The sequence below is a fragment of the Herpailurus yagouaroundi genome, unplaced genomic scaffold (genome assembly GCF_014898765.1).
Source record: "Herpailurus yagouaroundi ecotype Mexico unplaced genomic scaffold, PumYag 196, whole genome shotgun sequence".
NCBI classification, from domain to species: Eukaryota; Metazoa; Chordata; class Mammalia; order Carnivora; family Felidae; genus Herpailurus; species Herpailurus yagouaroundi.
The window spans coordinates 33,924,567-33,940,096 of NW_024412427.1; the positions used below are offsets into that span (position 1 = coordinate 33,924,567).

Sequence of the window (15,530 nt, forward strand, 5' to 3'; positions counted from 1 at the left end):
AATCTAGATATGGGGCCAGAGGTAGGATGAGAGAGATAAATACGTAATTCCCTGGACATTCAGTATTTATGAGATACTAACCACGTGCTCAGTGCTGTCATAGGTACTGGAGGAAGGTGGAAAGAATGTATGCAATGGCAGCCTGTGAAGATCTTGCTTCTGAGACAGAAAAAGCCTTGCTCACACACAGATTCTTGCTTTGTTCACTCCCGCTTTGCTGCAGTAACAAAACACCCCCAAGTCTCAGTGGTTTACAGCACTTCTTGCTATGGGCTATGGTGCTGCTCCAATGTACCCTCTCATTTCAGAACCCGGGCTAAAGGAGCACCTCCCATTCAGGACATGCCATTCTCTTGACAAAGTGCAGAAGAAAGACAGCTGGAGGCATCTCCAGATTCTTCTCAAAACCTCTGCTTGAACACAGAATGCATTATGATGTCACTGCTTCACATCTCATTGGTCAAGCATATCACATGCAGAGCCCAAAGTCATAGGGGAGTGATGCACTCACTACAGATGGGGACCTGCATGTCACAAGGTAGGAAGGTGATGGTAAAAAAAAAAAGAAGTGTGAGTAATATAATCTATCACATCCAGAAAATTCTCATAATGTAATTGAACTGCAGCGGGTGGTACTGATGATAAACACACTACAGGCAGAGACTCATAATGACAGGTGAGAGCAAGGAGAAACTGGAAAGGCAGGAAAAACTAGAGGACAGAGAAAACAGAAAAGAGGCAATGAAAACTTGGATTTTCTTCAGCTAAGCGTAGCATCATGGATGGAGGGATGAGGAAGAAGCTCAGGTGGACATGCCATTTTTTTGCTGCCTAGCATCTATTCAGTCCCTTCCTAATATCACTTGAAATTGCATTTGGGAAATATCTCTTTTCATTTGTGGGACTGTAAGAAAGAATGGTGGGGGCCTCCAGAGTCTTCTTCACTCACTCACTCACTTCCTTTTGTCACTGAGAAGTCAACTGGTCACCACCTACTTTTGACCCATTGGACTCTTTATTAGGACCTTAAATGATGAATAGTTTGCTTTCAGGACATGAGAAGGAGCAATGGCTGATTTATCTCCCACACTGTGGCCATGCTATCATACCCAGAAAGCTCCTTCCCTCTGTTCCTGTCCTTTCTCTTGTCCTGGTCTCCACCCTTCCCATACAGTTTGGGAGGATCCCCTTTACAATGAAGTTAACCAGAATGGTTTCTGCAGCATGTGACCCAAAGGGTGCTGATTGATACAAGGCCATAGACATCATGGGAAAACAAAACTCTATTCCTTCACAGTGTTTGACATTGAAAATCAGGGGGAAAAACATTTATTACAGAACATGAATGAGGGTGTTAAGTGGCTTGTCCCAGGTCACTTGGTGGCAAAACTACATCTGTTGTGTGAGAGCCCCCCAGTGTGCTGGAACTCCTTTCCCATCTCCATGAGTAGGACTGAGCCTGCTCTAGGAATCAAGGAGGCGGTGTGGAAGGGAGGCATTCTAGAATGTCTTGGGATGGTTCTGGATGGAGTGGAGAACATGCTAACTAGAACAGGAAAAGGGGATTGGTGCAGGATGATGAATGACATGGGCCAGAAAGATTCAGGAAAAAATTTGGAGTGATACTTACAAAGGAATTAGAATAACACAGATCATAATTATGCTAGAATGTTAAATGAAAGAGAAACAAGACGTTTAATCTAACATGTTTTATTCTAATAGAATGAAAAACTTATGTACACAAGAGTTTGAAATGACTTGGGTAAAAGTATGAGTGACTTTTTTTCTTTGTTCTACTTTTATGTGGTATCTTATTCTTCTTTAACGGGCATGAATCACTTTTATAAAATGAGGATAATTTCTTTGAAAATTAAAAATGCTCAAGAGTAAACAACAGAAATCTAGGGATGCAACACATTTATAAACAAAATGCTTTGTGCAGTTAACCTCCTGGTGATTTACATGTTTGCCATTATTCTCAGAGAGATGAGGGCCCACATCTGCTTAATATCATCTCTTCCACTTGGTGCAAAGCTTTGGCTAATATCTGCCAGAATTGGGATGGGTTAAGAAATTCACCTGGATAAAAAAATACCACCTGGATATTTTCAGCTCTCTCTATACAATGCTTTCTTTATTTATGTGCCTCAGTAACAGCTTGTAGCACCTTCATAATGCCAGTGAGGGATACAGCTGTTCCTAAATTTAAGAATGGAGAGACACAAAGGCTTCTGAAGCCTGTGCTGTGGTCTCCCTTTGACTAGAAAGAATATGAGGGAACAATGTGTGTGTTGGCAGAGAGAGGTATTATGAAACAGCCACTAGAAAGCCAAGCTGAGACAACCTTCCCTTGCTCCTTATCACTTGCAAAACAATCTCTAATAGCTGCTATGGAAAAGGAGGCGGGGCCATTTAGGATGACAGCCAAACACCTGCAGATCTTTGAGATTATACCTCATTCTATGGTTGTGGATGAAAGTTTGGCCACTTTGCTTTCATTTTTTTTCATGTCATTCATGAATTATATTTTCTGAGAGTGCTTTGAATTTCCACTGACTTGCAAATAAGTGTTTCACCTGAGATTAACACTGCATCTTTTTGACAGCTGTAGACTTCTTTCTTCAAGAACTTTTGCACTCTGAAAATTGATGGATTATACCAAGGAAAGCAACCTAGGAATATCAAAGTAGGAGAACATTAGTATATAGAAAGTGACCGTGTTTCTCATATTCCCTGTGAAGCAAGATGCTCTAATACACCAGTCTCTAATCCCCATGCAGGGGATATCTAACACGCACTAGGTGTATCCCTTTCCAACCCCAGACCCATGCAGGCACCCATGCATTGCAACTCTCTTTGTTACTAAGCCAGAACTAGCCTCATCATGAAATGGTTCTGGGTTGTTACTACCAAGAGACCAAGAATTGAAACCTCTTTTATATGCCTGACTTCTCTACAGTTGTTAAACCTACCTGCAAAGGGGAGGCTCCAAGTGGCAGAAAACTGCTAGTTGTTTGTCAACATTGGATCTTTCTTAGAGGTGCAAACATGGCTCCAACTCCCTTGTAAGGTCCGTGGCTGTGTGTAACTAAATTCTGTCCAATGGGACACAAGCAGAAAGGATGCCATTGTTCTCCTGGAGGGGCAGAAGGAGGTCTTTTCCTCCTCACTGGCCAAGAGCTATAAACTAAAGAAGCTCCTATGCTCCCAGAGATGATGGCTGGGCTCGAGGATGGAAAACTGCTTACCTGGACAGTACATCTTACTCTGGATCATTAATTTAAACAGAAATAAGCTTCCACCTCATATCAGTCACTGTACTTGTGGTCTCTTTGTACGGTGCCTTAGCCTGCACCTCTACAAATGCATACAGCCAATGAGAGAGCCCCCTTCCCTGCTTGTGCTCTGTTCCAGACAGCCCTCCAAGATCTTGAGACTGCAGAAAATAAAACACAGTCATTTCTTATGAAAATATGCTGCTTTGGAATGAAGAGCTAAAAATAAGTGAGTGTAAGTAATAATTCAGGAAAAGAGGAAAAGGTTGACTCCATTCCTGCTTTTGACCTGCATGTGGGCCAGGAGTTTGAAGGAAAAACACAGCCATCACTAAACAAAGAAGTAGGGAGCCCGATACCCTGAGTACCTGCAAGTTTGTCATTTGCACAAGAATTTGCAGGTAATTTCTTTTTCTGATTAAATGGTGTCTAACCAGAAGTTACTTTTTAACACAAACTTTTTATTTGACTGTTTTTATTCTTGCCCCTCTAATTTTGTTTACTGACCCTCATGGCAACAACTTTCCTTGATATTGGAGAACGTGAGTGTCCCGAAGTCCTCACTCTGATAGACACTGAAAGATGGACATAAGGCTGGATTCATGACTCTCTAAAATTTATTTTTTAAAAATTCACTTATGGAGCACCTGGGTGGCTCAGTAGGGTGAGAGTCTGACTTTTGATTTCAGCTCAGGTCGTGATCTCATGGTTTTTGGGTTCAGGTCCCATGTCAGGCTCTGTGCTGACAGCAGGTCACCTGCTTGGGATTCTCTCTCTCTCTGCTCCTCCCCACTCGTGCTGTCTCTGTCTCTCTCTCAAAATAAATAAACTTAAAAAAATCCACTTATAGCCCCTGATATTACTTTTTCTGAGTGGAGGAGGCTCAGAATGACAGACTGCGGTGAAGACTCCCTTCCCCGAAGAGGATGAGGGAAACGGGACCTTCATCTAAATGTGAACAGTGTTCCTTTTGCCATTATTGATTTCTTGTCAACAAGACAACAATCTACATAAATTTGTCACGTTTTCTAACACCTGCTTTTTGGACAACAAAGAATTGCTCACATTTTTTTTTAAGCCCAGCTGGGAGAGAAACAATGGAGAGTGAATGGGAGACAACCACATGGCTTCTCCTAATGATGGGTGCTTGCCTCACCAGGGACTCCAGGCGAGCAGAAGCTCCTGTTGTTTTATGTTTCTTCATGCAAATGGCTCAATGGTGATGCAAGAGAAAGTATCACTGCCCATCTGGTGGAACACAATTCTTGTCGAATGAGAAAAAGAGAAAGAGTTGGTTGCCTTCCCCCACCCCACGCCCTTTGTGCTATGTAAGAAGCTAGAAAGTCTTACCTAGAATCTGACATCTGAGTAAAACCTCAAAAGTCAATAATGTGACCCAAACCTGAACCTTCACAAACAAGTTTCCAAAGCCCAGCTGAGAAGAAAGGGCAGGTGCACTATTTGATTGCATTTCTTTTTGCCACAAAAGATCCTACTTGTTTCAAGTCACTCTATTTGAAGTGCACTTTTCCTGTTGTTTTAATTTGCGTGTGTGTGCAAACCTCCTGAGAACAAGGACTCCCATTGGTGCATTCCTGTCCCAGAGGCTTAATCTTGATGTCCTTGGTTTATACCCTCTCCTTTCTTCATCTCATTCCCTGCCGGTGCTTCCTGAGACCATCTTCCAGATCATTTACCTGCTCTCAAAATCCTCACCTCAGGTCCTCTTCCTGGGCAGCCCTAAGATCTCTCTCTCTCTCTCTCTCTCTCTCTCTTTCTCTCTCTCTCTCTCTCTCTCTCTCTCTCTCTCACACACACACACACACACAGAACACACACAGGTACATTTAAAAAAAACTCAGAGCACAAGAGCAGCTATGTGAAAAGTCCAATTTTATTTTCAGTGACAACTATTAATTTCAGCCCCCATTCATTCCATTTGATGTCTCCAGGAAATTAGGGCTAACTCAGCACCCCCACTCATGCTCCCCTGGGAGTGTGTGTAGTTTAGGAGCCCCTAGCCCTGTACCTTCTACTGTTCCCACATCCTGTTAGGGTGAAGTTTATACCAATAGGGATTTGGGGTTCTGTGAAGCTAGGTGCATCAGAATTTAAAGTTTGTGGCTGTTGAATACATGCTCTTGAGGTTTCAGAGGTGAAGTCTATGTTTTTAACCCAGTGCATATCATTTATTCTTCTTGAGAGCTGAAACCAAAGGGATTGATTTTCTGACATCTATTAAACAATACCGAACCTGGTGCACTTTACCCAGGCCTCTGTTGCATTTTCTACTCCTAGAAGATAAGACCCTAAACCAACTAGATTATTAATTAAAACTAATGCTTGTGGGGCACCTGGGTGGCTCAGCTGGTTAAGCATCCGACTCTTGATTTTTGGCTCAGGTCATGATCTCACAGTTCGTGAGTTCAAGCCCCACATGGGGCTCTGTACTGACAGTGCAGAACCTCTTGGGATTATCTATCTCTCCCTATCTCTGTCCTCCGACTCCACTTGCACACACTTGCACGCACACACACTCTCTCAAAATAAATAGAAACTTAAAAAAAAAGACTAATGATTGTTCATCAAGACTCACTTTAAAGTCCCTCACTTTGCTGTGCTCACTAATGCAAAGTTGTTGTATCATAAACTGCCCACCCAGGCTCTAAAACCCCACAGATACCCTCCCATGACTTTGCCATTCTGAGACATGGTCAAAACTCTCAAGGCTGCTTTCTTGACGGACATGGTCCAGAACTCTGAAGTTTGCTTGGTCAACAGGTTTTTTGGGTGATCTCCTGGGAAGTTAGCTGTAGATCATCCTTCTTGCTACATGGCAGTGAGTCAATACAAAGCCCTATCCATGGGAAATAATCATCTCTGTACAGAAGTCAGTGATTTATAAAAGGACAATAGAAGGAAGAAAGGCAAAATCATGAACTGAAGAAACAACACTTTAAATTTTTTAATGTTTTTATTTATTTTTGAGAGAGAGAGACAGACAGAGCATGAGTGGTGGGGGGGGAGGCAAAGAGAGAAGGAGACACAGAATCCAAAGCAGGCTCCAGGCTCTGAGCTGCCCACACAGAGCCCGACACAGGGCCTGAACCCATGAACCGTGAGATTATGGCCTAAACTGAAACCAGACATTCAACCGACTGAACCACCCAAGCGCCCCTGAAAAATAACACTTTTATGGACAAAAGGGAATAAGTAGCAAAAGCACTAAAAGTAACCCCAACTTCAGAGTCTCTAAAGCCCACCTGTCTGCTACCCTCTTAGGGCACACTGACATCAGGCTGGTGAGAGCAAAGTCTGGTGAGCAAGACGGGATGGAGATGTCTGTGGGCATGTCTAAGACTGCACTAAGTCAATCGAGATAGAGAGTCATTACAGAGCTGGCAAGTCCTAAAGCCTGAATTTACTTTGTGTGGAGGTGGCTCTGCTGATAGTAGGTAACAGGGCCTCTGTAGAAGTCCATGACCAAAGACACGGGAGATCATCAGGAGGCAGTGAACTGCTGTAGCTTCTTTCGGAAGTGGATCATTCCCACCCCCACCCCAAATCCAACAACATGTCAGCATGCACACATCCCTTTTTGTACAATGAACACCAGGACACCAGGCATCAGTCTTGGTCATAGAGTCAATGTGGTGTGTGCATTTTATATTTAAAATCCACATAGTTTGGGGATGCCTGGGTGGCTCAGTTGGTTAAGCATCTGACTTTTGATTTTAGCTCAGGTTGTGATCTCACAGTTTCATGAGTTCGAGCCCCACGTTGGGCTCTGAGCTGACAGTACAGAGTCTGTTTGGGATTTTCTCTCCCTCTTTCTCTCTCTCTGCCCGTTCCCTGCTCATGCTCTGTCTCTCTCAAAATAAATAAATAAACTTAATTTTTTTTTAAAAATTAAATTCACGTAGTTTTATCTCAACAAAGCAGCAGTTAGGATGCCATCCTACATTCCCTAATTTCCCCCAGCCCCCTGATTCTCAAATGTCGGTGGTCAGAAAAATCTCTTGGCATTTCCAGACTCCTTTGTCGGAGATCAGATGAGTGCATCTGGAATGCGGCCCATGAATCCGTATGTTTAACAGTACGTAGGTGAAGGAACTCCTGGGGAGAATACAACTGAGGCTAAAATAATATGTTTCTGAGCAGGGCCGACCTTACATCCAAGCTCTGATCCTGGCTGGCTGTGTGGCCTTGGGCAAGTAACTCAAACTCTCTGTTCTTCATCCACAAAGTGGAGATCTTGGTGCCCACTCCTCATGTTTATTCAAGCTAGTAACAGTGAGGCACTTGTAGCATTTGTACTTGTGTTTGGTATATATTCATTGTCCAGGAGCTCTGGCTCCTGGCTCTGGCTTTGAGCAGGACTGTGTCCACAAGGAGCAAATAAGGTATTCGAAGTCCTCAGGGCATTTGGCACTACAGAGGGCAAGTACTTGTGGCTTGAGGAGAAGAGCTCCAAGAGGGCTGGTCTTGAAAATGCTGGTCTTTCAACTCAGTCCCACTTCTCAGGCATCTGGCAGCTCAAAATTACTGATGGACAATAGCACCATGAATTGGGTTGGGATGTGTTCCATAAGCACCAGCCAGGTGCAGTCTTGATTCAGGCTCTCTGAGTGGCAGATCCTATGCCTGGGGTCCTGGTGGGAGTAGCTTGTCAAAGACATGCTCCCACAAGAACCGGGAAAGGAGTGGGGAGCAGGACAGGAAGGGACGAGAGCCAAGCGAGAGTGTGCTCTCAGGTGAGTCCCCAACCTCAGCCTGATCCCCCAGGGACTCCAGATTATAAATGACACTTCAGAGGGCTTTTTTGGCAAGTAGGTGAGTGGTCATCTCTCCCTACTTTCTTTCTTTCCTTTTATTAATGTTTATTTATTTTTGAGAGAGAGAGAGAGCGGGAGCAGTAGGAGGGGCAGAGAGAGAGAGGGAGACACAGAACCTGAAGCAGGCTCCAGGCTCTGAGATGTCAGCACACAGCCTGACATGGGGCCCCAAACCCACGGACCCTGAGATCATGACCTGAGCTGAAGTCAGACACTTAACCGACTAAGCCACCCAGGCGCCACATCTCTCACTACTTTCAAGATGATCCAGTGCTGGTAAAAGGGACCCAAGGGGTTCTAGCCAGGTGCCAGGACTGACGGTTCACTACAGATGCCATCCCAGGAGCTTTGTGTCCCCACCTTCTGCCCCATCACCATCCATGGATTCTGACTACTTGAGTGGATGGCCCACCTTAGTCTTCGAAATGGGGACCAGGATGGGGACCCATAACTGATAAGCTCATGTGAACAATAAAAAAATACTTGAAATGTGACGAGCCTGGGTGGCTCTGTCAGTTAAGTGTCCAACTTCGGCACAGGTCATGATCTCACGGTTTGAGCCCTGAGTCTGGCTCTGTGCTGACAGCTCAGAACCTGGAGCCTGCTTTGGATTCTGTGTCTCCCTCTCTCTCTGCCCCTCCCCTGCTTGGTCTCTCTCTCGCTGGCTCACTCTCTTTCTCTTTCTCTATCTCAGTCTCTCAAAAATAAATTAAAAAACATTTAAAAATACTTGCAATGTGAAGACCATTGCGAATCAATATATTATTATACCCATGGTATAGTAATTTTTTACTATTTTTTTGAGCTACATGGACACAGTCAGCCAGTTTCATGTGTCCGAGCCTGCCCAGCAGTTATGAAATAGAAGTCACCATTCATTCAAGTGTTGCTATGTGCCAGGTAGCCCTCCAGACCCCTTATATTAATAACTCAATCCTCAAACAACCTATGACTTAACATTATCATTAGCCCTGTTGAGGGGATATTGTCAATAATAATAATAAATATCTTGGCCAAGGTCACAAAACCTAACATTTCAACTCAAGTTCAATCCCAGAAGTCAGGATTTTAACCCAAGTCTGTTTCATGAACCTGGCCCAGTCTACCATGCTGCTTTCAGTATTTGTTTATTTTTTTTAAGTTTCTTTGTCTACTTATTTACTTATTTAGAGCATGAGCAGGAGAGGGGCAGAGAGAGATGAAGAGAGAGAATCCCAAACAAGCTCCACACTGTCAGCACAGAGCCCCACATGAGTTCTATCTATCTCACAAACTGTGAGATCATGACCTGAAGTTGAAATCAAGAGTTAGACACTTAACCAACTGAGCCACCCAGACGTCCCCAGTATTTGGTTATTTACATGACTCTAGGAGCCTCAGAAGTAGCAGCACTTTCCTGTTCACTCTAGTATCCCCAGCATCTGACAGAAAAATTAGACATTCATACACATTTGGAAAAGGAAAAGAATCATTTTTAAAAACACCTTGAAACACTTTAGTCTATGATTTCACCTGGACTAGAACAAGCCCAACAACTACAGCAAATTATGAAAACCCAGCCTTAGCAACTCATTTGGTCAAAAGGGACTGAGTGCCCATTGCATCCCTGGCATCATGCAATGAACAATGGTGAAATCAAATACTTTTCTCCCAACCCAGATTAAGCTTAACAGACTGAGCATGGCTGTTTACTCTGAAGGCTCCTGGCTGCTCCCTGTGTGATCTGCCTCAGGCCCCTTGCCCTCCAGGTGTGCCAGGAGCTCTGACATTGACAAAAAGGAGACCCAAGTCCATCCTCTGGCCTTTAGCATATTAACAAGGGAGCTCCGTTCCTCCTTGGGTCCCCTCCCCCTCTCACCTTCTTCCCCTGTAATTATAACAGGTTAATATCTCAGATTTATGGTGAGAAAAAAATGTGCCAGCACGGATAGTGTTTCAGAACTAATTGTGAGTCACCGGATCAAGTTTCTAAAAGTTGAATGCACTGTGGAAATTATTCTCTGACCACCGAGAATTAGAATCACTTCCTGTGTGACTCCTCTGTGACTTATAGCTTGTAACTGTTAACTATTTCTAAGGGAAGGAATTTGCTTCAAATTGTTTTTCTTTTTCTCCATTTTCGTTTTCCAATGTATTGACAAAACCACCATGGTGTATTTTTGTTTAAGAAGAAATAATATAAAAACATTCTCCTCTGTTCTCCTCTGGAGTTTGGTGAGTAATTATGGTGATGAATAATTTTCCATTCTCAGATTAGGATGAAAAGGGCTCTTCCTTTCACATCCTGCTCCTGAAGTACAGGTCTGGAGGCAACAGGGAGTGAGTGGGGTTTCAGAATTCCCAGGAGCAGACAGCCAGTCTCTGGCTCAAGGTCTCCACCCCTGCGCCTCCATTCCTTATCTATGTTGTCTCCCAAGCTAAGACATTTCTCAAAGTGAAAAGGACACTCTTAGAATTAGCCTGGGTTAGCTAGAAGCTGGATTGTCTCAGGTAAACCTTGCTCTGATGTCACCATGGTCCCAGGGAAACATAAGATTCCTCCCAGCTAAAACATCCAAAATTACAGGCATTTGGACCCCTACTGTGTGTCCCACAAGGGCCCAAGTAAGCTCCATGAGCCATCATTAGCTATCAAGCTTTAGCAGTAAAGGAGAAATGAACTCTGTAGGGGACATATCCAATTGCGATTTAAATTTAATCTGTGTGGTCAATTATTTGTATAATAATGGAGGAAAATAAAGACTATTTCACCAAAGTCAACTCTGTAATTTTAGAGCCTTTAAGACATTTGAAAATGCCTTGTGCAATTATGTGGCGCTTAATACTCAGATAATGGAACAATGAAAGATGTATGTTTGCATTTTGTAAAATTAAACTGTATGCAGTTATTTATCTTTTACCTTAATTGTTTGAGCTTGTTTCTAATGTAAACTGTTGTAATTTTAAATAAATACAATAGAAAAAACTTTCATAGGTATCAAGAATCCAGAGTAAATTTACTTTGCAAATAGGCTTTGTAGGTATGTTTTATGCTGAGGATCTTAAACTGACACTTTCATTCAAAAATCTTTTGAATTACTCACTGTTTGCCTCTCTGAGGTCAGATGGATTTTGAGGAGGCTGGATTTCACAATGGAGTTTGGGTGACTTCATCTTATTCCAAGTCTTGGAATATGGGAAATGTACAAAATTGGTGTGCTGGAAGGTTGGAAGTACATTCTGGATTGACGTTCATGCTTTCATTTTTTATGTTCTTCTTTCATTCCTGGGTCCAATTTGGTCTCCTTTCTAGTCAGATTTCTCATCTGCTTCCACTTTGCTAGCTTTATATATTTATTATAAAAAGTTGTAAGTATCTGGGGGTGGGGGATGAGAGAATTTATAATATATGAATACATTTGCTAATATTTAATATGGTCAATATGAGCCAAATATACTATTGTTTGAATTCCAATGTTGTGGGTCTTTCTGATGTGATTGTCATACCATGACAACAAATGCTTGTATGATAAATAAAGACAGAAGGTAAAGCAGAAATGATTCCCCCGGGACTTCAGGGCATTGCAGGATGATGCTCAAGCACATCTTGATCGATATTTTTTTTTTTAATTTTTTTTTCCAACGTTTATTTATTTTTGGGACAGAGAGAGACAGAGCATGAACGGGGGATGGGCAGAGAGAGAGAGGGAGACACAGAATCGGAAACAGGCTCCAGGCTCTGAGCCATCAGCCCAGAGCCCGACGCGGGGCTTCAACTCACGGACCGCGAGATCGTGACCTGGCTGAAGTCGGATGCTTAACCAACTGCGCCACCCAGGCGCCCCATTGATCGATATTTTATAATTTCAATGTCACTGAGTCACTACGGCACAGAGCTTAGAAATATAAACTTTGAAACTTGATACACATTCCAGCTCTGCCACTTACTCACTGTGCAACTTCAGGCATGTCACCTGAACCCTCTGAACCTCAGTTTCCTTATCTGAAAAATAAGAATTGTAATCATACCCAAGTCTTGGAGGAGGGGGTTGTTTGTTTTATTTAGTGAGATTTGAACATATCAATATATATATTTTTTCATTTTATTTTTTGAGAGGGAGAAAGAGTAAGTGCACACATGCGAGCAGGGGAGAGGGAGAGACAGAATCCCAAGCAGGCTCCACACTCAGCATGAAGCTGTATGCGGGGCTCTATCCCTTGACCATGAGATCACAACCTGAGCAGAAATCGAGTCGGACGCTCAAGCTGACTGAGCCACCCAGGCACCGCTGAATGTATCAATATATTTTTAAATTAACAGTACCCAACACAGATTAAGCCTTCTATGGGTTATGCATCGGGTAAAGTTTTATTTTGGAATAATTTCAGATTTACAGAAAAGTTGTAAAAAATGTACAGAGAACTATAAATTTTTCTCTCTACTTGTCAATATTTTGGCATATTTGGATATCATTATTAGTTTTCTATTGCTATGTAACTACCTATCATAAATTTAGCAACTTAAACGAGTGCACATTTATTGTCTCACAATTTTCAGGGGTCAAGGGTCCGTGTACAAATCAACTACTGGGTTCTCTGCTTAGGGTCTTGCTCTCGTTTTCAGAGTTCTCTTCCAAGCTTGCTGGTTGTCCGCAGAATGCAATTCACTCCATTGTGGGACTGAGGGACCTATTTTCTTGCTACATATCAGATGGGGATCATGCTTAGATCCTAGAGGCCTCCTGTCATTTTCTGCCATGTGAGCTTCCCACAGAATGTCAATTTGACCTCCAATAGAAGAGTATTTCTCTGAAGGTTCACCTTTAGTTAAAGGGTTCACCTGATTAGGTCAGGCCCACCCAGGGGAATTTCCCTTTTGATTAACTCAGAGTTAACTCATAGTCTGTCTAATCATGAGAGTGGTATTCCATCATACTCACAGGCTCTGCCCAGACTTAAGGAGAGGCAATTATATAGGCATGCACAACAGAATTTGAGAATCCTAGGGATTATCTTAAAATTCTGCCAAATGTATATTTTTCCCTGAATAAGAGTAAGACAGACATAATTTGTCATCATCCCTAAATACTTGAGTATCTTTTTCTGTGATTAAAGATGTTATCTTACAAAACTACAATATAATTGTTAAAATCAGAAAATTAAAATTGACACAATCATCTGCTTTAGAGACCTTGCTTGTCTATTGCAAATTATCCCCCAATTGTCTTTTATATTAAAGAGAAACAAAAATCTAGTCCAAGATACAACCCACATGTTGCATTTATTTGCCATGGTTCTTTAGTCTCCTTTAATCTGGAATATTTATCTAGTCTTTAATTGTTTTTAATGACATTGACACTTTTGAAGAAAACAGCCTAGTTATTTTGGGGGTTGATACTTTTTCATAATTAGATTTAACGGATACATTTTTGCCAGGAAAATGGTAGCAGTGATGTTCTGTCCTTAGATTATCATATCAAGAGGCACCTATGTTAGTTGGTCCAATTATTGATGATACGGTTATTTGATCATATGGTTAAGATGGCGTCTGCCAGGTTAGTTACCATAAAGTTAGTTTCCACATAATTAGATGAGCATTATACAGGAGTAAAGAGTTAAGAGGAACAAAGAAACACAATAAACTTTCACATATTGTGCACGGGCTTCAAAGCATGTTGAGGGTTAGCCAGTAAACAAGTCTAAGTATGGCTGTCTGTCTGCTAAGCAACAATATCCTTGTCTTTCAAGGGTTCTGCTGCTGGGTCATGCAACTCTTTCCTATATCAAAATTGTCTCCCTCTCTGGGAATGATTCTCAACACAATATCATCACATCTTACTTTGTTTCATCAGAGACTACGTTCATGGTCTTAATCTCCTCACTCTCCTCTTGGAATGGCTCCAACCTGGCCTCTGTCCTCATCACAGCACTAAGAATAAGTCAAGTCATGTCAAGGTCACCAACAATCTCTATGACACTAAATCCAATGGATGTATCTCTGTCTCCATCATTTTTGAGCCTTCAATGGCATCCAACACAGTCAGCCACAATCTTCTTGAAATGTCCCCACCCCAGCATTCTTTGGCAACATATACTATGGGTTTCCTCTTGTTTTGCTAGCTGTTTCTCTGGAGTCTCTTGAAGTCTTAGATATTCTCCATGGGGACCACCGGACTGACATGGTTCTGCTTGCTCCATGTGGTAAGTCATCCTCCAGCAGGCCAGCCCAGGTGTGTGTCCATGGCAGTAGCCCAGGTCCCAAAAGAGGGAATCACAGCATGCAGTGTCTTAAGGTCTAGGCTCAGTTCTGACCCTAATACATTTCTGCCACACTTCCTAGGCCACAGTGAGTCACAGGGGACATTGTATAGGTCAGCCTTGATTCAAGGGGAAGGGAAATAGATTTCATATCCTGATAGGATGAGCTGCAAAATCTCATTGCAAAGTATGTGAATACAGGGAGTTGGGGAGAATTGGAACCATTTTTGCAACTAATCACTAAATCCACTAACAATAGCCCTGGATGAGAATGGCCCTAACTATACTTCCCGCTGCTTCTGTATTTTTGGTCAGGTGTAGTTCATGGTTCCTACAGATTTTGACACACTCATGACATACACTCAGATATTCTCGTGCCCTTTTTTTTTTGCACCCACCATTCCTCCCCCTACCCGGTTTTATTGAGATATAATTGACATATAACACTATATTAGTTTCTGGTGTACAACATAATGATTCAATATTTGTATATATTGGGAAACAATCATCACAATAAGTCTAATTAATATCCATCACCACAACATAGTTACACATTTTTTTCCTTGCAATGAGAACTTTCAAGACCTATTCCCTTTGCAACTTTCAAATATATAAGATAGTATTAACTATAGTAACTACACTGTGCTTGACATCCCCAGGACTCCTTTAGCTTATAACCAAAGGTTCATACATTTTGACTACCTCCACCCTCTTCCCTCGCCTCCTACCCTGGCTTCAAACAACCACCCATCTGTAAGTTCTATGAGTTCAGTACACTTAACTTTCACGTACAAGTGAGATCATACAGTGTTTGTCTTTCTCTGTCTGACTCTTTTCAGTCTCGTGTGCCTTCTGATAAAGACCTTGGCTTCTCCCACACTTGTCCATGGAAATTTCCTGCTGACCCTGACCTCTGTGGATTTCTGTGTCTGCCAGCTCTGTATTATATTAGGTTGTAAGGTTATCAAATGATGTGGGGAGGAAGCTTAGAGAGAGGGGCACCTTGTTGATACCCAACAGAGCTATACGATTGATTACATAGAGTTCACTTCTCCCACATCAGAATTTTCTAATTCACCCTATTAGCTCCAGCTCAAGTTATTCACTTCCTTTGTCATATTTATCAGTCCTAAGGCATAAAATAAAATAAAATAAAATAAAATAAAATAAAATAAAATAAAAT

At 42.2% G+C, this 15,530-nt stretch overlaps 1 long non-coding RNA gene across 1 annotated transcript in view; it reads left to right on the top strand.

Annotated features, from left to right (window-relative positions):
* The first annotated feature begins 521 nt into the window (after positions 1 to 521).
* The window catches only part of LOC121012017 (uncharacterized), a 20,482-nt gene continuing 5,473 nt past the window's right edge, over positions 522 to 15,530 (top strand). The window contains exon 1 of the long non-coding RNA XR_005781918.1: positions 522 to 676. This is a non-coding gene — a long non-coding RNA (uncharacterized LOC121012017). The remainder of the gene's footprint in view (positions 677 to 15,530) is intronic.